We start from the raw sequence: 27,803 nt of genomic DNA on the forward strand, positions 1-27,803 counted from the left end.
CAAGACTGTGAAAACTTCTTACCTCAAAGACACTTCTTGGTGAAGGCCACTCCATGATAGCCTTGATCTTCTTTGGATCCATCTTTAACCCATTAGCAGAAACAACAAAGCCCAAATATACCAATTCTTCCTTCATGAATGAACATTTCTTTAAATTTATCAGTAACTTTTCTTGTTGTAGTCTCTGTAAGACATAATTTAGATGTCTCATATGCTCCTCCTTAGATCTGCTGTAAACTAATATATCATCCAGATATACTATTACAAATTTGCCAATAAATTCCTTCAGAACTTCATTCATAAGTCTCATAAATGTACTAGGAGCATTTGATAACCCAAAAGGCATTACCATCCATTCATACAATCCTTCATTGGTCTTAAAAGTAATTTCCACTCATCTCCCTCTCTAATTCTGATTTGATGATAACCACTTTTTAAATCTAACTTTGTAAAATATCTAGCTCCACTCAAACAATCCATCAAATCTTCGATTCTAGGTAAAGGAAATTTGTACCTGATTGTTATCTTATTGATTGCTCTTGAATCAGTGCACATTCTCTAGCCTCCATCTTTCTTTGGGCTCAACACTGTTGGCACTGCACAAGGACTCAAACTCTCTCTAATCAGTCCTTTATCTAACAATTCTTGAACCTATTTCCTGATCTCTTCATTCTCTGTGGGAGTCATCTTGTAAGCTGCTTTATTAGGTAGATTTGCTCCTGGAATCAAATCTATGTGATGACTTATTTTTCTAATGGGTGGTAACTCATCAGGGAAATCATCTACAATGATATCACAATAACTCTCTAGCATCTCTTGAATTTCAATTGGTAAATCAGAAACTTTTGTGGAAGTAACTACTACCTTGGGTTTGCAAACCAATGTAAAACTTACCTCATCTTCTTCCATCTGCTGCAAGTACTCCTTTCCACTCAGCAAAAGGGTCTTTGGATCAGGTTTCTTTGATGTATCCTCTTCTTCCATTGGCAACAATGTATGATTGACACCATCTTTGCTAAATTTGTATGTGTTCTTCTTTCCATCATGCATAGCCCCTCTGTCATACTGCCAAGGTCTACCCAACAATATATGACACACATCCATAAGCATCACATCACACAGAATTTTGTCTTTGTACTTTCCCAACTGCAACTCCACTTCACATTGCTCATTCACTACCAATTGATATCCCTTTTGAAGCCATGACACCTTGTAAGTTGTTGGATGTTTCTTTCTTTTCAATTTCAACTTCTCCACCACTTCTGTGGAGACCAAATTATCTGTACTACCATTGTCTATTATCAACTGACAACACTTCCCTTGAACCTTACACACAGTTCTGAACAAGGTTTTCCTCTGTGGTGGTTCAATATTTTTCTTGGCTGGTTTTAACAAAATTTTGTTGACTACCAAAGGTTCCCCTTTCTCTGGTACATTCTCTTCTTCTATTACCTTTGTTGCTTCCTCTTCAGTTTTTGCAACAATTGCATTCCTTTGATTCATTCCTATATTTTATGGGCACTCATAAGCTCTGCGTCCCAGCTTGTTACATCTGTAACATCTAACTTCTCTTCCTCTACCTCTACCTCCTCTTCCTCTGGAAAAACTCCCTCTGCCACTTGCATCACCTCCTGTGGGTGCATGCTGACTTGAGCTGCTGCTAGCTCCATCTCTAGGTGCTGTAGATCTTCCTCTACCACCTTGACTTCCCCTTCCTTGGAAAGTACCCCTATTTCTGGCAGACTGCTTCCTCATGAGTTTTTCTTCAACTTTCAATACCATCTGATAAGCCTCTTCTACTGTTTTAGGAGACAATACACTTATCTCATCTTGAATGTCCATTTTAAGACCATTCACATATCTTGCAACCTTCTCATCTGTATCTTGGATTTGTCTTGCTCTTATACTCACTTTGTAGAATTCCTCTGTGTATTCCTTTATTGTCATAGACCTCTGTCTAAGATTCTGCATCTGTCTAAATAATGTTTGCTGATAATCACTTGGCATAAACTTACCTTTCAATTTTGCCACCATCCTGTTCCATTTCTTAATTGGTTGTTTGCCAAGTCTTCTCCTTTCTGCTTGCACTCCATCCCTCCAAAGTATTGCATGTCCTTTCAATTTTGTGACAACAAACTTCACCTTCTTTCCTTCTTCTGTTTCTTCATAATCGAAGAATTTGAAGTAGCAAACTTCCGTAAATAACATAAATAAGTAAATATTTATCAATAATTGAATGATGATGATTACATTTTTGTGAGAGGCCCGGGCTTTATACCGCCTTAGGTGCCTCTTGGTGAACGGGCATGATCTTTGATCATGCCCTTTTGCTTAATAACTACACTAACTAATTTTTACATAATGTTAACTAATTTTTACATAACATTGCCTTCCTTTCGAAAGAATGCTTTGTCCTCAAAGCATACATAACGACGGATGTTGTTGACAAAACGCTTCGGTCTCTCGAGAAGCTTCTTCTTCGGGTAAGTTCTTCCACTTGATCAAGTATTCCTTGATTGTACGATGTCGAAGCTTCCTTTCTCTAGTAGATAAAATACCTTCTGGTTCTAGAATGACCCTTCCTTCAGCATCCAGGGGTGGAAGCGTTGTTTGCATAGATTGATGGTCGCCTAGTGTCCTTTTAAGGCAAGAGACATGGAAGATGTTGTGAACACGACTTTTCTCTGGAAGGCTTAAACCATACACAACTTGGCCGATCTTTTTGTTGATCTGATAAGGTCCCTAGAACTTTGGTGCCAACTTGTTTTTTCCTTTGTATTTCCACATTAGATTTTCACCTTCACGACGATGCGGTGGAACATATCTTGTATTATTTGAATCCACAGACTGGGGTACTCTTCGTCTTGAATATACTTTTTCCGGTTTTGACCACAGTATTTGTTCAAATTTCTTTTCAGCAGTTTTTGCTTTTCGTCTTGCTACTTCTATTGACTTAATGTCATGAAGGTCAAGTTCTACTTGTAAATGAGTTTTAAGTCTGGAGATGTATGATTGAACTAGACGAGACTTTAATAATCCAGGTACTCGTGTTACTAAGATTTCCCATTCTTGAGTGTACTCATCCAAACTTCCCTTTTGTTGTAATTTGATGAGTGATGAAAAAAACTCTTCTTCCCTTACACCTTGGAATCTTTTAAAGAATGCATCTTTAAATTTCCTCCAACTGATGGCGATTGTCGTCTTTTTCCACCACATATACCAATTATATGCTTCTCCTTCCATTTTCATGGATGCGTGCCTAAGCCTTTCGTCATCATCGTTGATGTCATAAATCTCGAAGTATTCTTCTGCTTTATTTATCCATGCAACACTGTATTTTATGTTTCCATCGAATTTAGGCATCTCGACTTTTGCCCTTCGCTGATATGTCGCTAATGGTTGAGTGAAAAAAGGATGTTGATTGGTAAATGTATCCTAGAGTTGCTTATTTGAAAAAATCACGTTACTATTTTCTTGGTGGGGCGTCGTTGATTTTTTTGGAGATTCAGCTTTTTGAGAATCTCTTGATTTTGTTGAGTCTGATGAATTGTGCTCTAGATTTTCTCCATCTTCTTAGAGTAGTTGTTCGGGTGTAATATCCTGCTTTCTACATAAGTGGTTCAACAATGCAAGGTATGTTTTTGATTTATTTCGGTTTGGCTATGGTTTTGCCCCATCTGTAGTTCTATTCGATTTGTCGTGTCCCGTAGCCTCTTGATATCGTCAGAGTGCCCATTAAACTTATTCTGGAAATCAACGATTTTTTAATTGAAATCATCGGAGTGGTTAGTAATCCTATTCTCCAATTCAATCAATTTTTTATTGAAATCAACCATTGACATTGACATGGAGCTAGTTTGCGGGGGTGTAAATTTCTCTGCCAGCTTAATATTTTTTTTTTAATCAAAAGATATTATTAAATTAATAATATATATATATATATATATATATATATTTGAATTAATTAAAAAAATATTATTTTAATTAATTAATATTACTTACATATATGTAATGTGATATCTGTAGGTGTATGTAATACTTTATTTAGTTAACCGAATGGACAGTCGCGTCCAACTCGGGATGGTCACGTTTCGTTTGACCATTCGGCCTTCGAGCGGATATCACCAGGTCATCGTAGATAAAAAATGACGACACTTCACCGATGGTTCAGCGTCACGCCGCTGCAATAGGAGAACCCACCGCAATGGAACCGCAGGTCAAAAAAGACGACGCAGACCTCACCGTTGATTCAGCGTATCACCCTCCGCAGTCTTCCGCTGATGTTTCAGCGTATCACCCGTCGATGGTTCAACGTCTTACCGAACGCATCACTCCAGGCAAAATACGCACAACCCACATGCACTGTTGTTTTATGGGAAGCTTGTGGGACCTGATGACCAGCCGAACTTGTGGGTCTCACCAGTCTAAAGCTGGCTCCCATACCAGATGAAGTAGCAAACTTCCGTAAATAACAGAAATAAGTAAATATTTATTAATAATTGAATGATGATGATTACATTTTTGTGAGAGGCCTGGGCTATATACCGCCTTAGGTGCCTCTTGATGAACGGGCATGATATTTGATCATGCCCTTTTGCTTAATAAACTACACTAACTAATTTTTACATAATATTAACTAATTTTTACATACAAAATTTCTCCATGTCATTTATCCAGTCTATCAATTCCTCAGGGCTTAAGCTTCCTGTGTAGATTGAGACTTCAAGTCTAAGCTTGGATGTGGATCTCAATACTGACTTAAAGAATCTCATTTCAGGAGTTACATCTGCAAGTTCCTCTTCTGCAGCTTCAGCTTCAGGATCACTGACATCTCCAGCATCTGCATCTCTTCCCATTTCTATTGCTTCCAATTTAGCTTGCATCTGTTGCATAACTTCCAACACTTCAGCATTTGCAACTAGTCGTCCTCTTCTTCGACCACCACCTCTTCCTCCAACTCTGAAAGCCATGTTGGATTTCTTTTTCTGATCCTTAAGATCCTGTTCAATGTCAGTAAGCTGCTCTGATACCACAAATGGTGGCCTCGGTGCAGGTGTAATGGATAATTGTTCAAATCCAGAAATGATTTCTGCAAGTTCGAGTGAAACTTCTTCTTGGATTTCCATTGGAGTACCAGTCATCTATATCTCCAAAATTGTCTATTCTGCTAAATTAGCAGAATTGCTTAATTTTAGCCGCAACCTGACAACCCTTCAATTGCCATGGAATCAAAAGGAATTCAAACTTTTGGTTAATTCCTTATCGCGTCCGCTTTTCCACAAATATTATCGCGTTAATTCTCTGCCTTTGATCTTACCCTTCAATCCGACAGTTGATGGTTCACTCGATCAACGAAACTAATCAGTGATCCTCCACCGTTGATCAAAGCGCACTTGATCCAACGGTTAACAATGATATCTGGTGAGCCACTTGCACGAGGATTACCCGCCCGATAAAGTGGTTTTCTCTCTCCACCCGAGTGCTATGTGTCGGTTGATTAATGGAATCGGGTGACCACCCTGAATTATCTCTTACCACTTTTCTTCACCCGATAACCAGCGTCGCTGATAACACCGCCTTTCTTCCTTGACTATTGCACGAGATGATTGGCGTGCGATGACCATTAGATCTATTGGATCTGTAGATCAGACGATTCTCGCTCTTCTTCTGGGTTTACCACGATTTGTCAGGCTTCCCTCTGTTCCGCTATGATTTTAGCGCTTCTGCCAGGTTGAGTTCTACTCTTTGTAATTCGAATCTTAGTTAATTAAAGCTCTGTGGTTCGAAACACATTCAATCTAACTTAATACACGACGAAAGAGGAATTAAATGCGACCACACTAGATCATACAAAACTCTAAATTTTCAGGCCAAATTGAAATTCAATAATACACAGAGATACTTCGGAGGGATGCAACACCTCAGGGATTGACCAACTATACACAAAAATACACAGAGATACTATTTCTGTAACTTAATCATCATAGCCAAATCAAGCCAAATCAGTCAAAATCCTCTTTCAATCATTCAGAACTTACATAAATACCATTTCATTCTAACAATCAGATCCTTAAACACTGGATCAAACCTGCCTAATCTTCAACAATATCTAATCTGGTTGATATTCTCCTTGAGAATCTCAACTGAATCTAAACTACTTGAATTAATTACAAAATCACTCAATCCCTAAATCCTAGCTCAAATCCTATCTAGAAAACCTGTAAATTGACAACTAAAGGATCCCACTCCTTTGCTTGTACACTTTTTTTCCTTTTGTCTTCAAGCCTCATACTCTTGCATCAAGCAGCTAGAAGAGGATCTTGCCTCCATGATGAACTCAGCAAAGGCAACCATTAAAGATGACAATGAAGAAGCTCTAAAAGAACCTATAGGAGAAGAGTCTAACAACAACATGATTTGCAAAGAAAACAAAAATGAGTAGCAATATAAAAAACCAATGAATGAGTTGAACAAGTTCAGAAGATCTCAAAGGAGATTCTTTGCTCCTAGGAAAAACATCAAATGTTTCTCTTGCCATGAACATGGACATGTGGCAGTAGATTGTAAGAACAAGAAGATCAATACTATTCAACAAAACATGCAACAAACAAGAAGGTACTATCTAGGAAGCAAACAAAGGAGAATACCAACAACCAGGTACATACACTCTTTCTATGGTTATTGTTATATGTGTCATGAATTTGGACATAAAGTGGTTGAATGCAAAAAGTATGTAAAGAAAAATATAAATGACTCAAGAAAACACACATCATTTGTTCCTTTTCTCAGCCATATAAGGTGCTATCTATGTAGAAATTCTGTACTCAAAGCCAAAGACTGCAAGCTGCAGTATACCTTAAAGAACTCTAGACAAAAGATGGACACTGCAAGAAATCCAAATAGTGAGACAAAAGAAAATGTAGACACAAGAATACAACCTACTAACTTGTGGAAGAGAAAGAATAAAGAGCAACCAGTGACCTAGCTTGGTCTTAGGGGGAGTTACTGAAGAAAGAAACAAAGAATTTCTTAGTGTCAGACCAGTAGCACTTGAGGGAGAGAGCAACTCCATTATTGACAACAAAGCTTTGAATATGTAGGTGTGAAATACATCTATACTGAGGAAAATATATTGAATAAAATATTGGATAATAAAGGACGATTTAGTGGATGGCATTTCCACTATACTATACCCAACTTGCAGGAAAAGAAAAAGAAAATGACCTCACTGCAAAGTTATCTCGAATGTCTTGGAAAGAATTTGAGATCAATGATGCATCCTCCACCAATTCAGAAATATCTCAAAAGGATTCAGAGAAAGATGATTTTACAGTATGTTGGGCCAACTTAATTAGAGGATCTGAAAGTTTTGTATAGTAGCTCCATCACAATTTTAATAATGTTGAAGATTTTTGTAAGGCAAAAGAGGGTTGTACTCATAATGAATCTGTAAAACATGATGAAGTTGAAGGAACACCTCTCCTAATTGCAAACGAAATCATCACAATTCTTTGGAAATAACTATGTCAAACAAAGTGTTTGTTGCAACAGACGAAAGAGGCAGGTGTTGTGCTTGAGGAGATTTTGGATCAGGAGTTGATTTTATACGATCCAGAAATTCATCATTGTATTGGAAAGAAGCAAGTTACAAAAGGGAATGTGTCACCTCTTTGAGAACCTGAAATAGTAAGAGATATGTGAAGCAATCCGAAGAAAAGCTGAAAGATAACAAGATAATTTTTTTTTGCAAGAAGGCTTCTGCAAAATCTGCAAGGAAAAAATGGGACATCTCCAGCATTAATTCATCTCAACAATTGAATAACTGTGTACATGCCAAATGTTGCAAATAAAAATGGAGAAACAAGACAAAACCCTAAAACTTAAAAGATTCAGATCCATATTGAGTACATCAATCTCAAACACAGACCAATAGACTCTGAATGGCCTTGATTGCGATTGTGGATACAAATCTCTGAGAACAAGACATTCTCATGCATCCGATTACAATAGAAAAATTGTGAGTCAAAGAGAACCAAAGATTAGGAAAAATGGATGTATAAAGCAGGAGAGCCCCATACAAGACATTTTTTAATAATGGGAAGGAGCTGAAATGAGACTCGACATTGTTATTCAAAAAAAGAAGAAGCAGAAACTTCAATTTCAATGAGAGTAATAAGAGATGATTTCACTGCAGCCCACTCCAAGCATATGAAACCATGCTACCTCTGTGATGAGTGATGGAAGTTATTTGCACATGATCAATAAGGATATGTGCCATATTTGGATGCACTCCATTTCAAACAAAAGGGATCTTTGAAGCATAATTTTAGAACTCATCCCTACATCAATGATGGCTACCAAATGAAATAGCTACTAGAAACAAAATAATATGTATACAATGGAGAACCACTAAGCTTTAACAATTGCTAGAATCTCAAGCCAATAATATAAAAAGGAAGCTGCAAGAAACAAAAGGGATCTATGCAATCTAAATGATCGAAGAGCCATTCACGTATACATAATTTGTGGAGTTACAAGTTGGGGTTGTGTGAACTTGTGGTAGTGGTAATATGGTCTAAATTAGAAAGGTCCAATTTTTTTTCTCTATGGATACTAGCACCAAGCAGTGGGAAATGGATAATGAAAAGATATGCCAGTGTAAGTGAAGCTTCAACATAACAATTACATACTCAGTGGATCATAAAACAATTAAATATTCTTGCAAAGTATGACAGAGACACAGAAGGTATTCTGAGCGAACAAATATGGCAACGCTATAATATTAGCAGCATAATGACAGTCTTGTGGGTCAAAATGATTGCTATGGTGCTATTTTTTTGAAACACATTTCTAGTATGCGTTACATTCAAATCAATTACTCAGCATATGTTATAGAGGGACATAAAGACAACACCATACATAGTATTGACAGCTAGTGGATTGGAGCAACGTTAAATAATGAGTGGAGCCGAGGAATAATTGTGTGCAGAGGAATAATTATATGCAGCGTTCATATATTCCATGGCAACGTTTCTATTGGAGAAGTTTTATTTGATTCCCTCAGCATTAATTGCCTTGCAACAACATTAGTGATTATTATGGCATTATTATCATTATCAAACGTTCCAATGGCATTATCAAGGGTTCATTGGTATTATTATTATCACTGCACAAGAGGTATTCAATGCTGGAGAATATATTGCTGCTTAAATCATTATTATTAATGAACAAAAATATTATTGTTGCATTCATTATTGGAGTATTATGGCAAAATCAATCACAATTCCTTTTGGGTTTGTTTACCACAATGATACAACCAGAAACACTGCTAAACTCAACTCTTACATCACTCTCCTTCAAGCGTTCCAAATCCTTGCCACCTATGTCAATTATAAGATGGATCTATATCAAGGAGTCGAATTAGGGTTTTGAGCCCTAGCTACCACTCAACTTTCTTATAATTGGGTAATAATCGAATTGTACAGGGGCCTACATTTCAAATATGTTGTTTTAAAACTTACCTTGCACTTTTGGATATGAACCATAAAGGCCAATGCCTCCAGCGTAATCATTAGCTCAACGTATTTCTCTGCAGCTCAACATATTGCATCCATTTTACATTTGGAGCAGCATCCATCATCCATTGCCTGACTAACGTACTCCTCTAAGACCTCAGTTAATATTGACAACATTAATGGCTTGCTCCACGACCTCAGTTAATATTGACAACATTAATGGCTTGCTCCACGACCTCAGTTAATATTGACAACATTAATGACTTGCTCCACGACCTCAGTTACAACGTTAATGGCCTGCTCCACAATGTTAAGCATGACCCATCGATTTGCTATTTTTTATTAATACTACACCATGGAATACATGATCAAGCCATTTCCAGAATTATGAGAAGACTTATCATCAGATCCAAATTTGAGTTTTCTGGCCCCCAACCTAGTTTCATTTCCATATCTAAAACAGGAAAAGATCACAGAAAATAATATTCGTTGTAGTGGTTATGGTAGTGCCCAGGTATAAGATGATAAGGAATTATGTTAGAACATTGACAAACTATCCGAATTTGTACAGGATTCCCAAAATTTGTGGTGAAATAATGCAGGTCGATTAATGTGTGGTGAAACAATGCGTGGAATAATGAATGGTAAATACTAGCCTTGAAATAATGCATGCGTGGTGAAATAATGTGTGGTGAATACATTTGAAGGAAATATTAATGCGTTGAAATAATCACGTTGAATTAATGGGTGGATTAATATGGTGAATTGATTTGGAACAACGTTAAATAATGTGAATAAGAGCCTTGAAATAATTGCGTTGAATAAGAGCAGTGTGAATAACGCTGTGTTAAATAAAGCAGTGTGAATAAGAGCAGTGTTAAATAACAGAGTGTGAATAAGAGCCTTGAAATAATCACATTGAATTAATGGGTGGATTAATGCAGTGTGAAAATAATGAAGAACACATTCTGACTAATTGCGTTGAAACTTAGAGGCTGAATCGCATTGGAGCATGGTTTAAATGAAAAACGTTATTATTATTATTTGAGAGCAACATATGGATTGGCACATAATTTATCATAATTGGAGCAGCATTGATAATTGGAACGGGTTTATTTAATGTTGTTGATATTATATGGCAACGTTATTATTATATTATTTGAGAGAATATGCTGGGTTGACACATAATTTGAGAGTTTCAATTTGGAGAGGAGCACATAGTTTTCTAAATCTTTTGGGATTGGGTTTGGTTTGCAATATAAATGGTTATCAAGAAAAACCATGAGTTGTCTCTATAAACCATGGGCTGATTTAATGATGAGTGGAATTTACATATGGGTATATTTGGTGTTTTTTTTACCATGGTGCATGAGATCTTATTTTACATATAAATCATTATTGAAATTACTCAAGCACGATCAAGCAATTGCAAGTGATTATTACCATAGTAAATAGCTTTGGTGAATATTATCTTGATGAATATGTTGGTGCTCAGTGTTGCTATATGGATGAGAATAGATGATGGGACATATTGCATTGGTATTTGTTGCCTATTTGTTGGGGTTGCTGATTGATGTATTACAATACATGGAGCATTGGAGCAGTGTTAATCCATTCTTGAAGCAGGGTTAAAACAAACTGTGAAGTAGCATTAATTCATTCCTGGAGCAGGGTAACATTTTATTGCCAACAACATTTTTAATTACCAACATTGAATTAATATGCAGGCATATTATTATTATAATGTGTTCTTATATCCCAACTTACATTGCAAACATGGAATGATATTAATTATTATAATGCACTATTATTATTATAGTATGCAGCATTATAATAAATTGAGCACATAATAGAATCAGTGGTGGTATAATATGCAAAGTGGAAACTCATATCATGGAGAACATTGGAAAGTGTTATTAATAAAGAATATGGATAACAAGTTATATTTCAAGTTAGGGAGAGCATATTATGGAGATATGGAGAGTGTATTTTATGGTATTATGAAGCATTATTTGCAGCATTGGTATATGGAATGTTACTGTGCTATCAGGAATGCTATGGAACGTTGTGTCAAGAATCCTGAATACAGTGAATGGTACTTTCAATGAGAATGCTACAATACTTGGTTGTTGTCCTTATGTTTGTTGGCTTTAATACAATGCTCACTGGGGTTAATGCTTGTTGGCCATACTTTTGTTGGTAGCTACAACAAAATCCATCCATGGGAAAAGGTCTATCCAAGCATTGAATACTATATTCATGATGCCCCTTCCAGCCATTAAAACATCTGCTTTAGATGTTGACAATGAATGCAACAAATGTTGTTGTACTACAAGAGAAGATCTTTGTAAGCCAACACAAAGAGTGAGGGAGCTCCACAAAAATTATATTTGTAAGAAGAGTTCCACAAGCAAAATATAGATCCATTGTTCACAACTATGAAGAGGAGAATCATTTACATGCTGAAGTTATTGGCATCAATTGTCCCCTAGATGCTGTCAGACTATTGGAAAAATGAGTTGATAATGCATGCAAGCCTGTACAAGCACAAAGCGAAATTGCAGCTCATGTGATCATATCCTAATTTGTAGATTGTGCATTTGAAGTCCATGCTAGAGCATTTGTCTCAGCCTCTATTGACAGGGGTTCAAAAACATTAAGACATGGCTTAGAAGAATGCAAGTTGATAACAATGGTTTGTCAATCAGGAGATGTAATGCAGTTTCCAATTATTTCCCTATTCTTATATTCTTTGAAGTTTGTGCTTTTGCAAGAGGACATTTCTCAATATAATGTATTTCTCATGCATGGCATGCTTTCCTTACAAAGTGTTCTTTCAATAGTATTCTTGCAACATTTTACATAGTGTTCTCACAACAATATTTTGCAGTGCTTTTACAATGTTAAAAATTTCTGAAGCGTATTTGGAGCAATATTTATATGTCATATGGAGTGGCATTCATTCAATGATAGTGTCAACATTATTTATGTAGAACAAGACATTGTAGGTTATAGAGCATTAATGCAATGATGACAGCTACACTAAGGACTCTTTTACATGCTACAAGGCATCTGTAACCCCCTGCCATTGATGTCAAAGGGGGAGGTAATGAGAGGAAGGAAGACACTTTGCAGAATGAAAGGGGGAGGAAAAATTTGTTGCCATCAATGCCAAAGGGGGAGATTGTTGGCAATATTGTCATTGATGGCAAAGGGGCATTGAAGGAATGCAATGAGCAGCAAGGAGAACCAATGCAAGGAGCAACAAGAAGCAAGTGTAACATCTTGTAGCTTGAAGGAAGGATACTTGATCTAGACCACATTGACCTTAGGAGGAGCTATCTTTCTCCAGGAAGGTCTCAAGAGGAGGCTGATCTAGGGTTTCCTTGGAAGTTGCAAGATTGAAATTGCAGGGTTGAAGTTGCAGGTCGAGTAGCAGTGCTATAACTGGTAGGTCGAAGTTGCAGGTTGAGTAACAGTGCTATAGCTGGTAGGTCGAAGTTGCAGGTCGAGTAGTAGTGCTATCGCTGGTAGGTCGAAGTTGCAGGGTGTAGCAGTTTGGTGCAAAATAAAGGAAGGACTTGAGAAAGGGCTGACTTGGTATTAGGAGAAGGACTTTGTCTAGGGATTGGATCTTTGTATCTCATTTGAAGCAGATTCTAAGAAGATAAGAGTTTCCGGGTTTTCCCCTTGGAGGGGTTTTTCCTTGGCTGAGAGCCTATATTTGTGTCTTCTTTTTGTTACTATTATTGTTCTTGATATTGTTTGATGAAAGATCTAACTAAAGAAGATAAAGAAGATAACTAAAGACAACAAGCACTATCAAGGTCAAGGAAAATAAGATTAATAGCCGCCACTATCGATTTTCTAACAGTGTAGAATTCCCTTTGTCCATTTTGATATCATTCAACTTGTTCTTGAAAAAGAGAATTTGATTTGCATTGTTGACTTTGAACATCCCTATCAACTTTCATACATTTCTTTGGAAGTTCCCAGATTGGAAATATAAGAGATTAAATGCTTTTGAATGGAGTCAACTAAGATTTTCTTAGCTTTGACCTCTCCTTTTCTATACTTAGTTCTAGCAGCAACAAGTGCATTTGAAGGAGGCTCCACCACTTTCCCTTGCACATAATCCAACACTTCATGTTCCTCCAAGGTCAAATCAAGAGTCATCTTCCAGGCATGATAATCTGATTTGTCATTAAGCTTATCCTCTGCCTTGAAATAAGAGTGAGTAGCCATGGAGACTTGTTCCAACAGACCTTGTTCAACAACAACATTTATTCAACAATGATTGCTTCTCTTGTTCCTTGGGCTTGTCTTCACCTGGGCTCTGATACCATGTTAAATTTTATGGTATGTTCTATGCTTGCAACAATTACTTCAATGTCTTATTAGCCCAATAACAACTTTACTTCAGATTCCAATAGCAATCACATTAAAACTTTAGTAGCATTCACTTTAGATCATCATTAATAGTAATTGTAGATAAAACATGTAATATTATAACTAGAGAAATACAGTGAAATTTCAAAATATGAACTAGCTACAACAAAACAAGCATGCTATCTGAAATCTCCACAAGAACAACAATTTAGAACACTATTGAGTAGAAACAATAGAGTAGGGCCATTTTATTGAATATCCAATGGTAATCTGAGTGCAAAATATAGTGGAATGAGTGCAACTGGGCTTGCTAAAGCAAGCATGCAAAACCCAGGTGAATATGAATGAAACTTCCATGCTTAAATAGGCATACTGGTTCTATTCACTGCTTACAATTTTTTTGTCACTGTTTGTTAATTTTAGGTATGTTCTATGCTAGAGCAATTTATTTCAATTTCTTTTCCACAATAGTAATCACATTAGCATAAAGTAAACTGCAGATAGAACATAAATATAAATCACAGAAGACAAGCCAAGACAAGAGGACACAAGATGTGGTGCTAGCCAGGGACAAACCCCAATGTGGGGAAACCCTTGATCAATTCTTCTTTTATGTTCTTCAAAGTTCAGCAGAGAAACTGAGAGAGATAGTACATTTACAATAGAAGTCAATCACTTTGACTTTTGATATCGGCATGAGACCAGTTGAAGACATATTGCTTCAATTGATTCTCTAAGGTGACTTGTTCACCTATCATAGTGCTGCATCGCATCTATTTGCTGCACATTACCGTGTGACACCTTGCTGTACTATCACATGTGTGGAACCTTGATTATTGAACTGCTCTCATCTTCATGCTTCTCATCATGCTACATCTTCCATGGTCTTATTCATCATCAAGCTACCCATGCTCATGATCTCATTCATCATTATGCTGCCCGTGCTCATATCATCATGCATCAATATGTTGCCCATGCTCATATCATCATGCTGCTTACTATGTTGCCCATGATCTCATACATCATGCTGCCTTCCTTCGGAGACAGATGCTCCCACTGTTTCGGCAGTTCCCAGTAGTTTCGGCTTTTCGGGCAGTTCCGACTTTTCCGGCTTTTCCAGCTTTTCTGGCTTTTCGGGTATTTCCGGCTTTTTCGGCAGTTCCGGCTTTTCCGCTTTTCCGGTATTTCCGGCTTTTCTAGCGTTTCCAACTTTTCTGTAAGTTCTGGCTTTTCTGACTTTTCAGCTTTTCCGACAGTTCCAACTTTTTTGGCTTTTTCGGCTATTCCAGCTTTTTCGGCAGTTCCAGCTTTTTTGGCAGTTCTGGCTTTTCCGGCTTTTCTAGCAGTTTCGGCTTTTCCGGCTTTTCCTTGGGATTTCTCCTCCTACTAAAACCCAAAGACAAGTAGAGAGAGGAAGAGATCCAAGTGTGTGTAGAAATGACTTGAAGTCCTCTTCTATTTATACTAAAATGTAGAGGTTGAATAGACATGACTGTTGGGCTTCTGAGCCTACATAAGTTGCTGGCCGACTTAACAATTTGTCCATAACATAAATAAATTCATAACTTCATGAATACTTATCGGAATCGAATGATCTTTGGATCAATCCTACACCTCTCAATGAGAGGGATCCAATAAAAATATCAGCTGCCATAAATAATATGACCCACATGGAGTTTGGCCCTAGTTGCCAATTTTAACACTCCCTCTCAACTAGGGAGAACTCCATCTGCTGATCCATATGTCCAACTGTACTATCTCTGCTATTAGTGCCCTGCACTGCTCTGCTCAGCTCTGCTAGCTCTGCTCAACTCTGTTGGCTCTGCTCTGCTCTGCTCTGCTGGCTCTGCTTTGCTCTGCTCAGCTCTGCTGGCTCTACTCTGCTCTGCTAAGCTCCGTTGGCTCTGCTCTGCTCTGCTGGCTCTGCTCTGCTCTTCTCAGCTCTGCTGGCTCTGCTCTGCTCTGCTCAGCTTTGCTGGCTCTGCTCTGCTCAACTTAGCTCTGCTGAACCATGAAGAAGAAGAATTGATCGAGAATGTGTCATACCATTTTCCACTGACCCGAAGTCAGTCTCAGAATGTGTACCATTGGTCCCAGACCAGTCCTCAACTGACACGAACTCAGTGTCATATTAGGTACAACTCCTACCATTGGTCCCAGACCAGTACTCTACAGGCTCAAAGTCAGTCTCAGAGTATGTACCACTGGTCCTAGACCAGCGCTCAACCGACCCGAAGTCAGTGTCATAGTGGGTACAACTCCTACCACTGGTCCCAGACCAGTATCATTGATCCCAGATCAATGAAGGTCATCCTAGCATAGGGAGTACAGTAGATACAACGATGCGTCCATCGATACTACTACGGTCCCTATCCTCATTTCCCTACTCATTGATTAGATGAGAGGTACTTCCCATGTGTCCCAGACTGCATAGGTAGGATGCCTCGACAAGAGAACATAATCAATCCTGTCCTCACAGGAGAACTAATCATCCTTCTACACAATCAGCATGGAGAACACATCATCCAAGCCTCACAGGAGAACTAATCATCCTGCTACACAATCATCATGGAGAACACATAGTCTAGACCTCACAAGAGAACTAATAATCCTGCTACACAATTGTCATGGAGAACACATCATCCAGACCTCATAGGAGAATTAATCATCCTGCTACACAATTGTCATGGAGAACACATCATCCAGACCTCACAGGAGAATTAATCATCTTGCTACACAATCGTCATGGAGAACACATCATCCAGACCTCACAAGAGAATTAATCATCTTGCTACACAGGAGAGTGAATCATCGTGTCCCACAAGAGAGCGAATCATCTTGTCCCACAAGAGAGCGAATCATCTTGTTCACAGGAGAGCAAATCATCCTATGCACAGGAGAGCGAATCATCATGTCCCACAAGAGAGCGGATCATCTTGTCCACAGGAGAGCGAATCATCCTGTCCCAGTGTGCACCACCAGGGGAGGGTGAGTCACCCTATGGTCGTATGTTGCTCCAGTAAGTACCACAAGCCCCTAGAGCTCCTAGAGCTCAATGTATACAACATGCAGGAGCCTTGTACAAGGGTCTCTTGACGACTCCAAGTTGTTCGGGAAAATCATAGATTTGATCTTTACCCCGGGGCTTAGATAAAGTGTAGCGACCTATATATCATCTCATAGCGATGGAGCTTCCTTGCTCATAGACTTATGATATCCCAGATAAGGTAGTATCTGATGTCTATCTGCTGGAGCAATCGTTGAATACAGGATTCCTTAATAATTGAATCCCACCTCTGGTTGTCACAGAGAATCGCAGTGGTACAAACACCTCACTTGAAGAGCTTCCCCAACCAGGTAGCTTCATACGAGATCATACTCGTAGATATGTATCTGGTCTTAGCGGTGCTTATAACAACCGACTTCTGCTTCTTGCTCATCCATGATATATTAGCAGAATCCAAAGAGAAACAACACTAAGAAGTGTTCTAGTGATCCTCCACACTTCTTGCCCAATCAGCATTCGAATAATCATGTAGTTTCATATTTCCGGCAGTGTATCTCAATCCATGAGAGATTGTGCCCCAAAGACATCTCAAAAGATTCTTGGCACCAATCCAATGAGGTTCAACCAAATATAAGCTCACCATGCTAACTGCAAAACATATGTCCGGACGAAAGTTCACCAAGAACATCAACGCTAATTAGTTTATGAGATTCAGAGGCATTTCCCAAATTTGGTCCGACATCACTACCATATAACTTTTGAAAGTTAAGATCCTCGAGGTAGTCACAGGCTTGCAGTTCACCATTCCACATCTGGAATCCAACTCCCTCTTACTTCTGCAAATGAGAGGGTCTGCACCTGTTAGAAGTAGGTCGTCCTCATAAGGTGCTGGTATGAGAGGTCTATCATCCACAACCTTCGGATGGTTTGGATCCGTTTCACTCCTAGTAAATCTCAACTTTATCAGATAGCTATCGATCCTCTTATACTATGCCCAGGGTGTTTTTCTTCAAGCCATAGAGGGATTTCTTCCACCTGCATATGCGAGATTCCTGATTATCAATCTCAGAACCCTTGGGTTGTTCTAGACCTATGGACCTGCTACATGAGGGGAATGGTCCCCTTGTAAGATTTTCCTTTGGTACATCTTAGACATGTACTTTCATGCTCCTTTTGAATTCAGACATCCCTGTCACCATCTGACTCACAGACCTTCGGTGCTACGTGACAATGGACATGGTCCCCAGTGGACTTCCTGCAATTTGATACAACCCTGAACGCAAAAACATCTTTGAAAATTCTATTTCCAAACATGTACCTTTCCATCGATGAGTGCCACCTCGATACCTTTGACTTCCATTTCCGAGACAGACACCAGGTTCTTGCGATTAGGTACATAAAAGTGATTCGGGGTTCCTTGCTTTCTTTGAAGAGTCGACCATTTCCTTGATGACTCGCATTACCTTCGGACACTCCTTCGCATAATGGCTGAACTTATTACAACCAAGGCATCTGCCTTTCCTTCCACCCTTAGATCCAAACTTCCTAATGAAGTGATCTTTAGATGGGCCATCAGAAACTTCCGCTATGCCGTTTTGATAATATGTTTTGCTTCGACTTCACCCTTTGTGAACTTAGAAGAGAGATGTGGAACCCATTGATCCTTTTGTCTTGTCCCTATTGTCTTTGGTGATTGCTCTTTCACTCTTGCTTGGGCATTGTCTTCACCTCACCTCTGATACCATGTTAATTTTAGGTATGTTCTATGCTAGAGCAATTTATTTCAATTTCTTTTCCACGTTAGTAATCACATTAGCATAAAGTAAACTGCAGATAGAACATAAATATAAATCGCAAAAGACAAGCCAAGACAAGAGGACACAAGTTGTGGCGCTAGCCAGGGACAAACCCCAATGTGGGGAAACCCTTGATCAATTCTTCTTTTATGTTCTTCAAAATTCAACAAAGAAAGTGAGAGAGATAGTACATTTACAATAGAAGTCAATCACTTTGACTTTTGATATCGACATGAGATCAGTTGAAGACATATTGCTTCAACTGATTCTCTAAGGTGACTCGTTCGCCTATCATAGTGCTGCATCTCATGTATTTGCTACACATTGCCGTGTGACACCTTGCTGTACTGTCACTTGTGTTGAACCTTGATGACTGAGCTGCGCTCATCATGCTGCTCATCATGCTGCATCTTCCATGGTCTTATTCATCATCAAGCTGCCCATGCTCATGATCTCATTCATCATTATGCTGCCCATGCTGATGATCTCATTCATCATTATGCTGCCCATTCTCATATCATCATGCATCAATATGCTGCCCATTCTCATATCATCCTGCTACTTATTATGTTGCCCATGATCTCATACATCATGCTGTCTTTCTTCGGAGACAGATGCTCCGACTGTTTCGGCAGTTCCCAGTAGTTCCGGCTTTTTTGGCAGTTTCGACATTTCGACTTTTCCGGCTTTTCCGGCTTTTCCGGCTTTTCTGGCTTTTCTGGTATTTCTGGATTTTCCGGCTTTTCTGGCTTTTCCGACTTTTCTAGTATTTCCGGCTTTTCCGGCGTTTCCGGCTTTTCTGGCAGTGTCGGCTTTTCTGGCTTTTCCGGCAGTTCCAGCTATTCTAGCTTTTTCGGCAGTTCCTGCTTTTCTGGTAGTTCCGGCTTTTCCGGCTTTTCTTTAGGATCTCTCCTCCTACTAAAGCCCAAAGACAAGTAGAGAGAGGAAGAGATCCAAGTGTGTGTAGAAATGACTTGAAGTCCTCTTCTATTTATACTAAAATGTAGAGGTTGAATAGACATGACTGTTGGGCTTCTGAGCCTACATAAGTTGCTGGCCAACTTAACAATTTGTCCATAACATAAATAAATTCATAACTTCATAATATTTATCGGACTTGAATGATCTTTAGATCAATCCTACACCTCTCAATGAGAGGGATCCAATAAAAATATCAGCTACCATAAATAATATGACCCACATGTAATTTGGCCTTGGTTGCCAATTTTAACGTTGTTGCTTGAGGCAATTTAAGATTTGGGGCCTCAAATGTGCTCCAAAAATTCTGAAAAAGTAGGACAAAGCTCTCCAGCCCTGAACCAACAAAACCCAAAAAACTTTTGGGCTAGTTCCAGCTCCCCGATATTACCCAAATTTGAGCGAATTTCCTCAATTGTCCAGCTCTGCGTCCTAGCAGGAAACTACAACAAATCTACTCCAAGTCCTCCTCCAATCAACGGAGAAAACTCTGAGAAATAGCTCTAGAATTATAGAGAGGAATCCCAGCTAAAATTGGGCACAAATTTTGCTTGTCAGATGCTCCACAATCTGACCTAGAATAAACCCCTGTGTAGGCCCTAGACGAACAGTTTGACCCTCAGAAATGCAACAAACTGCGACTCTAAAGCTCCACAAGGAAATTCGTCCTCCTCCAAGAGAAATTCCTGCAAATTCTTGAGCTAAATTTCCCTGGCAAATTCCATCTCCAAGCAACTCTATTTCTGCTATTGCGTCCCCCTGAAAATTTCGCACCACCTGTTGCAGAGATGAAATGACTCACAAAAATCAGGAAAAGAAATCTCCAATTAGCTCCAAGTTTCTCTCTTAGGGTGACACTATTGGTTCAACAAAAGAGAGTTGGGATTTTCCATTTGGAAATCCTTGTGCTAAGCATCACTGGTTGACTTGGCTAAGCAGCTCAAGCAAACCCTCCAAAAATCAGCAATGAAATGCCAAATAGAATGATCAAAATGAAGCTCTAGCCTTCTTTTTATAGTTGATGCTCAACCTTCCTTGCGGATTCCACTAATTAGACCCCCTTGCTTTCCCCTCTTCATGTGGTTCGATTTCCCCTTTGGTGACCCCCACAACTTATCTTCACTTTAATTTTCTTCTTTTCCTAAGTCCCAACCTTTTCCTTTTCTCCAAAAATTTATTTATTTATCTAATAATATATTAATCACCAAAATTGCAAAATTGAGAATTTCCTTGACAAAATTTTTAATTGGGGACATGGCAGAACATCAACAATAAGTACAAGAAGATATGAGATGATAAGTGAATTGTTTAAAATGAAAAGTTTCAAGTGAATTTTATACTCAAGATACCCAAGAGACATGTCTCTTTGTAAATTGGATCACGTATCTTAGTAAACTAAATTCTGGTAAGTTTGCACATTTACATTTTTACCCATATTTGTTAAAGTGTTGAAGAACCCATAAATAATGGTGGGTAGTAACTCCTGGTAAGTATATTTATTTATATCTTTTTCCTTATCACATCTTTTATGCAAATATTTGCTTAAATTATGGTGAGTAGTAACTTATAGTAAATATTGTTTATATATATATATATATATATAAGGCTTCTAGGAAGGGGAATTAGCCCTAGTTGCACTCTTTAATAGAACTGAGTGCACTGTGCTAGTAAGCTACAATGCAGATCCCCTTGAATTCCAATGGCCATTAGAACATGCTCAACCTGGACTAGCTTTCTCAATGGGCTTGACTGTTTGGAACAAGAGTTGAAGGTGGAGAACTGTGCATGGGTCTGTTACTGAGATCCACATTTACTTTTCTGTCGAATTCAGAATGTTCTTATTGCAATCACATCTGAAATGCTAGGGATTCTGCTAATCGAGGATGATGTTCCCTTCATATAATTAAGTTGTGCTTCTACATTCTGTAACTGCATTCACGGGAAGATGTGTTTTGCTGAGTTATGGGTATGGGTGTTTGCTTTCGTTTGTCTTTTTTATTGTTTCACGGGGTTTGGTGGGCTTGTTCACATCTTTGTGTCCTGTTTGTCTGTCCTTGATGTCATCCTTCTGTGTGTGAGTTGGGTGTCTCTGCATGTCTTAGCTGCTTTGGTCTTCAACTTTCTATTCTACGTTTGTGTGACTCTCAGACGAGTGCGTTGTCACTGTTTGAGATGGCAGTGGCTCCTTTTGTCTGTTGCTTTGGTCTGCCTACTTCTACACTACATATCTCTATTTTTTGTGCCATATCTCTATTCCTCATCAAGTATGTCACAACCATCTCTCTTCTAATTTGCTTTTTATTTCTATTCACATCTCCTCTTTTTTCTGTCAAGCTTTCTTGAAGTATATATTTCAAAAACTTTGGAAAATTATAGGAATCTTAAGCCTTACATTTCCTTTCATATTTTCTAATCTTTCTGGTTCTTATTGATGTAATGATGACTTCAGATGCTTTGAATCCAGTCTTTGTAGGCTGTTCTTGTGAAAATTTCTAACACAAAATTCTACTGCAGTAACTGATTTATTTCACCTACTTATTTCTCACAATAAGTTATTTACGAAACCCTTGAGTAAACATTAAAATAAATTCTACTGCAGTTATCACATAATTACATAGAGAAAATAACAATGATATACTAGAACAAGAATCAATCATATCAACACAGTTGTTTTTGGACAATTGTCCTCGGAAAAACCCAATGTTGCAAAACTGGTGCAGCAGATGAGGGTTTATTTATTTATCTTCAACAACAATCACTTTACAAGGAATGATTCTACAGAAAAACTGAGACACTTCTGGGAGAAACACCTGAGGCAAAGTTTCTCCTCCTCTTGGAGAGGTTCTGACACCCTGGAGACCCTCCACGCACTTCTGCATCACTTCTGTGTCAGTTCGTGTGAGGACTGCGTCTCCAATGGTGCTATCTCTCGGCTCTTCCCTTTGCGCTGTAACTCGAATGCCCTGTGTCACCTCCTCCTTAGTCTTTGACTGTTGCTGATGCCCTCCTCTTCCTTCACCTTGCAACTCATCCTATGAAATTGAACTCCTTCTCCTTGTGAATCGATTTCCTTCGGGTTACTGAGTATTTGCCCGGTGTGTCTCCAAATGACTCTCAAGTCTTCTCTTATACTTTTCCTATTGATGAATCAACGATCGAGGTTAAGTCTCTAATCAACGACTAAGATTAAAACAGACTTGATCCTCGTCTCTTAGAATTTTCTCACCCATATCCTTATTAATACCCATTAATATTTTTATTTTCCTAAGTTTAGACTTAGGAACCCATAAAAATGTTAATTATTTTAATAACTCCTTAGCCGGGTGGAATTTCTCCAAATGATTTCTGGGTCTTGGAGATCTCATGTGTTCTAGCCCCTCCACTAAATTTTGGAGCTAGAGCACATCCAGTGCTACCCAAAATCAACACTCCATCTTAGCGAGGAATGTGCTCTAGCAATACTTCCCAACAAAAGAATCACACTGATCCACGACATTGGTCCTCTGCACTGTTGATGCTCGACCTACTGCCCCTCATCGATTGCGCTGCTGCCACTTGTATTATTGCCCATGACACTGTAACTGTCACTACTACATTTGTATTGCAACTTCCTTAGAATATGCTGCATCGTGCTGGCCATAGCAGTGCCACTACTAACTGCTGCACTGCTACTCCTTATACTATCCGCTTCTACTTACTGAAACAAATTCTTCACCATCCCCATCTTCTCCCTGAAGTAAACAAACTTTGTTCTTCCTAGGGCCTTGGTGAGAATGTCTGCCACCACCTGTTCTCCTGTTGGGGCGTACGTCAACTGTACTACCCCTCGTTGGACACAGTCTCTGATAAATTGACACCTAATATCAATGCGCTTCGACCAATCATGAAAGACTAGATTCTTAGAGAGCTTGATGCAACTCTGATTATCACACAAAACACTGGATGCTTCCATCTTTTTCCTGAATAGATTCACAAGAAATTTCGTAAGCCATATGGCTTCGCACGAAGCTGTGCTAGTTTCCATATGTTCAGCTCAGAGCTCAGAGCCACGGATTTCTGTTTTCCTACTACACCAGGAGGTCATCCCTGATCCAATGCTGAAACCATACCCAGTGGTACTCTTTCGATCTACTGAGCTTCCTGCCCAATTTGCGTCAGTGAACCCACTCAACCTGATGTCATTGCCTTGGGTGTACATTAGTCCATGCTCGACTGTTCCTCGTATATGTTTGAGAACATGCTTCGCTGCTGCCCAGTGTGCCCTCTTTGGTTCTACCATGAATTGACTGAGGGTGTTGATAGCGTAACAATTGTCCGACCTAGTATTGACCAGATACATTAGGGACCCTATGAGTTGCCTGTACAAGGTGGGATTGACTTCTTTTTCTTTGGATACATCATTCTTCTACTAGTTGATGATCATTGGAGTAGCCATAGGTCTACATTCCTGCATTATGAACATTTTCAAAATTTCTGTAGCATATCTCCCTTGCCCAAGCCCTATGAGTTGCTTGTACAAGGTGGGATTGACTTCTTTTTCTTTGGATGCATCAATCTTCTTCTAGTTGGTGATCATTGGAGTAGCCATAGGTCTACAGTCCTGCATTATGAACCTTTTCAAAATTTCTGTAGCATATCTCCCTTGCCCAAGGAAAATTTCACCCTTCTGTTGCCAAACTTCCAACCCCAGGAAATAATGCATCTGTCCCAAATCCTTCATGTCAAATTTTGTGGCTAAGTTCTCCTTGCAATCTTTAATGAGCCTCGATGATCCTATCAGAAAGAGATAATCAACATATAAAACCAGGATTAGAGGCTCATTCTCTACAACCAGATAGTAGAGGTTAAGATCTGCGTCACTCTTGACGAATCCCATCTTCTGCAAGTAGCCATCAATTCGACCGTACCATGCTCTAGGTGCCTGTTTAAGCCCATATATAGGTTTCTTCAATCTGCATACATGAGATTTCTTCTCATGGGTCTCAAAACCCTCTGGTTGTTCAATGTATACTTCTTCTTCAATCACCCCGTTTAAGAATGTTGTCTTGACATCCATCTGGTGAATCTCCCAACTGATCTGCGCTGCAAGGGATATCACAGATCTAATAGAAGTATACCTGGCTACTGGGGCGAAGGTTTCTACGTAGTCTATTCCTGCCTTCTGAGCAAACCCATTAGCCACAAACCTGGCTTTGTATTTTTCTACACTGCCATCTACAATGTATTTGACTTTGTAGAGCCATCTTGACCTACAATTTACTTTTCCTAAGGCCTAGGCACCACTTCCCAGACATCATTGATCATTATGGAACTGTATTCCTCCACCATAACATTTACCCATACTTGATGCTGAACGGCCTCTTGAAAACTGGAGGGTTCTCCAACCTGAGCCACCAAGGCTTGGTATCTATCTGGCTATCTACGCTCCCTTTTCTCTTTCTTGGGTGCCCCGACAAAGTCCTCTGCATCTCGTAGTATCGGTCGAAGTTCCTTACTCGTTCTACCTGCTCCTCTTCTTCTTGTGGCTCCACCTCTAGAGTTTTTCCTTTAGGAGAAATACTAGAGCTAGTTTTTGCTAGTTGAAGTGGTTGGACCAACGAATCATCCTTTGATTGTTTTTCGGAAGGCATTCTTGGGATTTTCTTAAAGATCTGTTCTCCATGAACTTTACATCCCGTCGAATTACAATCTTCCTATTCCTTAGAAAATAGATTCTATATGCCTTAGCATTCTCGCTATATACTACAAGATATCCTTTCCCCGGAAGATAGATTCTATATGCCTTAGCATTCTCGCTATATCCTACAAGATATCCTTTCTCCGCATTCTGATCCAATTTCTTCCTCTTCTCTTCAGGTACATGGCAATATTCCAAACTCCCAAATATCCTGAAATTACTCACCTTAGGCTTCTTACCGGTGAAGACACTCTCTGAAGTAATCTTACCTAATGCCCTGTGAGGAGTCCTGTTCTGGATATACACTGTCGTGTTGCATGCTTCTGCCCATAGAAACTTGGTCATATCCTGATCATACAACATTGCCTTGGCTGCTTCAACAATAGTCCGATTCTTCTTTTCTGTTACTCCATTCTACTCTGGATTATAGGGGGCTGTCCACTCTCTTTTGATGCCTTTCCTTGCGCAAAAAACAATGAAGTTCTTGTTGATGTATTCTCCACCATTATCTGAGTGCAATATCTCTATCTTCTTTCCTGTCAGATTCTCAACTAGAGCCTTGAACTTTTTGAATCAACAAAAACCTCATCCTTGGTTTTTAGAAAGTAGGTCCAAGTCTTTCTGGAACAATCATCAATGAAGGTGACGATTTGGCACCACTAAGAGCTTTTGTGGGCATGGGTTCGCAGATATCTGAGTGTATCAACCCTAGAACACTCAACCCTATTGTTGCTTCTGGAAAATGTTGCCTTGGCATACTTGGCTAGTGCGCATCCTTTGCAAACATCATCTCGTTTGGTACTTAATTCTGGAACTCTTGATATTGTCTTCCCGAGAATTCTTAGAGCCCCATGGTGTAAGTGTCACATCGTCCTGTGCAATAGCTCATTCAAATCTTTTTCCCCACTGCTGCCTATCAGTGCCATCAAAGATTCTAGCTATATTCTATACAACCTGTGACTTCTGACTCCAATTCGGGCCTTCTTTTTCCAACTCGGGTATTTGACATATACTTTCTCCTTAATGAAGAAAACATCATAGCCCTTGTTTTGAAGCTGAGATACAGAGAGTAAGTTCATCCCCAATCCTGGCACATGCAACACATTGGTTGCTTGAAGCCGATCCCTTGCTTCTGTTTGAAAGACTATAGTACCTCTTCCTACGGGGGTACATTTTGCCTTATTTCCCATGGTGATCTGAAAATTCATCCTTTCTTCCTGATAATTCGAAAAACATTCTCATATTCCTGTCATATGCCAGGAAGTTCCACTCTCTATATACCAAACCTTAGAGGAGGCAGAACTCGCTAGGCAAGCGACTTCTTCTTCCAGTCTGGAAGCTAACATAGAATAATCGTGATCCATGATCTTCGTGCTCTCTTCGTTCTCTGGAGATTTGCATGAGTCCCTTTAAGTTGATGGCCCGACGTCATGCTTCTGACTCATAGTAGATTCTGCAATCCTGTTGCCTGATCGTTGCTCTGATACCATGTGAAAATTTCTAACTCAAAATTCTACTGTAGTAATTGATTTATTTCACCTACTTATTTCTCACAATAAGTTATTTACGAAACCCTTCAGTAAACATTAAAATAAATTCGACTGCAGTTCTCACATACTAGCACAAGAATCAATCGTATGAACACAGTTGTTTTTGGACAATTGTCTTCGGAAAAACCCAATGTGGGAAAATCGGTGCAATAGATGAGGGTTTATTTATTAATCTTCAACAACAATCACTTTACAAGGAATGATTCTACAGAAAAATTGAGACACTTTTGGGAGAAACCCCCGAGACAAAGTTTCTCCTCCTCTCGGAGAAGTTCTGACACCCTGGAGACCCTTCACCCACTTCTGCGTCAGTCTGCATCAGCCTGTGTGAGGACTTCGTCTCCAATGGTGTTGTCTCCCTGCTCTTCCCTCTGTGCTGTCTCTCGAATGACCTGCGTCACCTCCTCAGTCTCTGATTGTTGCTGATGCCCTCCTCTTCCTTCACGGTGCAACTCTCCCTTTGAAATCGAACACCTTCTCCTTGTGAATCGATTTCCTTTGGGTTACTGAGTATTTGCTCGGTGTGTCTCCAAATAACTCTCAAGTCTTCTCTTATACTTTTCCTGTTGATGAATCAACGACCGAGATTAAGTCTCTAATCAACGGCTAAGATTAAAACAGACTTGATTCTCATCTCTTAGAAGCTTCTCACCCATATCTTTATTAATACCCATTAATATTTTTATTTACCTAAGTTTAGACTTAGGAACCCATTAAAAATATTAATTATTTTAATAACTCCTCATCCGGGTGGAATTTCTCCAAATGATTTCTGGGTGTTGGAGATCTCATGTGTTCTAGCCCCTCCACAAAATTTCAGAGCTAGAGCACATGCAATGCTGTCCAAAATTAACAGTTCTATACCGTGAGCTTTGGTGATTTAAAAAATCT

General features: G+C 39.1%; 1 protein-coding gene across 5 annotated transcripts in view; it reads left to right on the plus strand.

Moving 5' to 3' along the window:
- Window positions 1–27,803, plus strand: part of LOC149187956 (pentatricopeptide repeat-containing protein At1g10910, chloroplastic-like) — a 420,882-nt gene that overhangs the window by 235,457 nt on the left and 157,622 nt on the right. The window lies entirely within an intron of this gene.

The sequence above is a fragment of the Pinus tabuliformis genome, chromosome 3_1 (assembly GCF_031772625.1).
Source record: "Pinus tabuliformis cultivar Carrire ecotype Pingquan chromosome 3_1, CPIR1, whole genome shotgun sequence".
In the NCBI taxonomy this organism is placed as follows: domain Eukaryota; kingdom Viridiplantae; phylum Streptophyta; class Pinopsida; order Pinales; family Pinaceae; genus Pinus; species Pinus tabuliformis.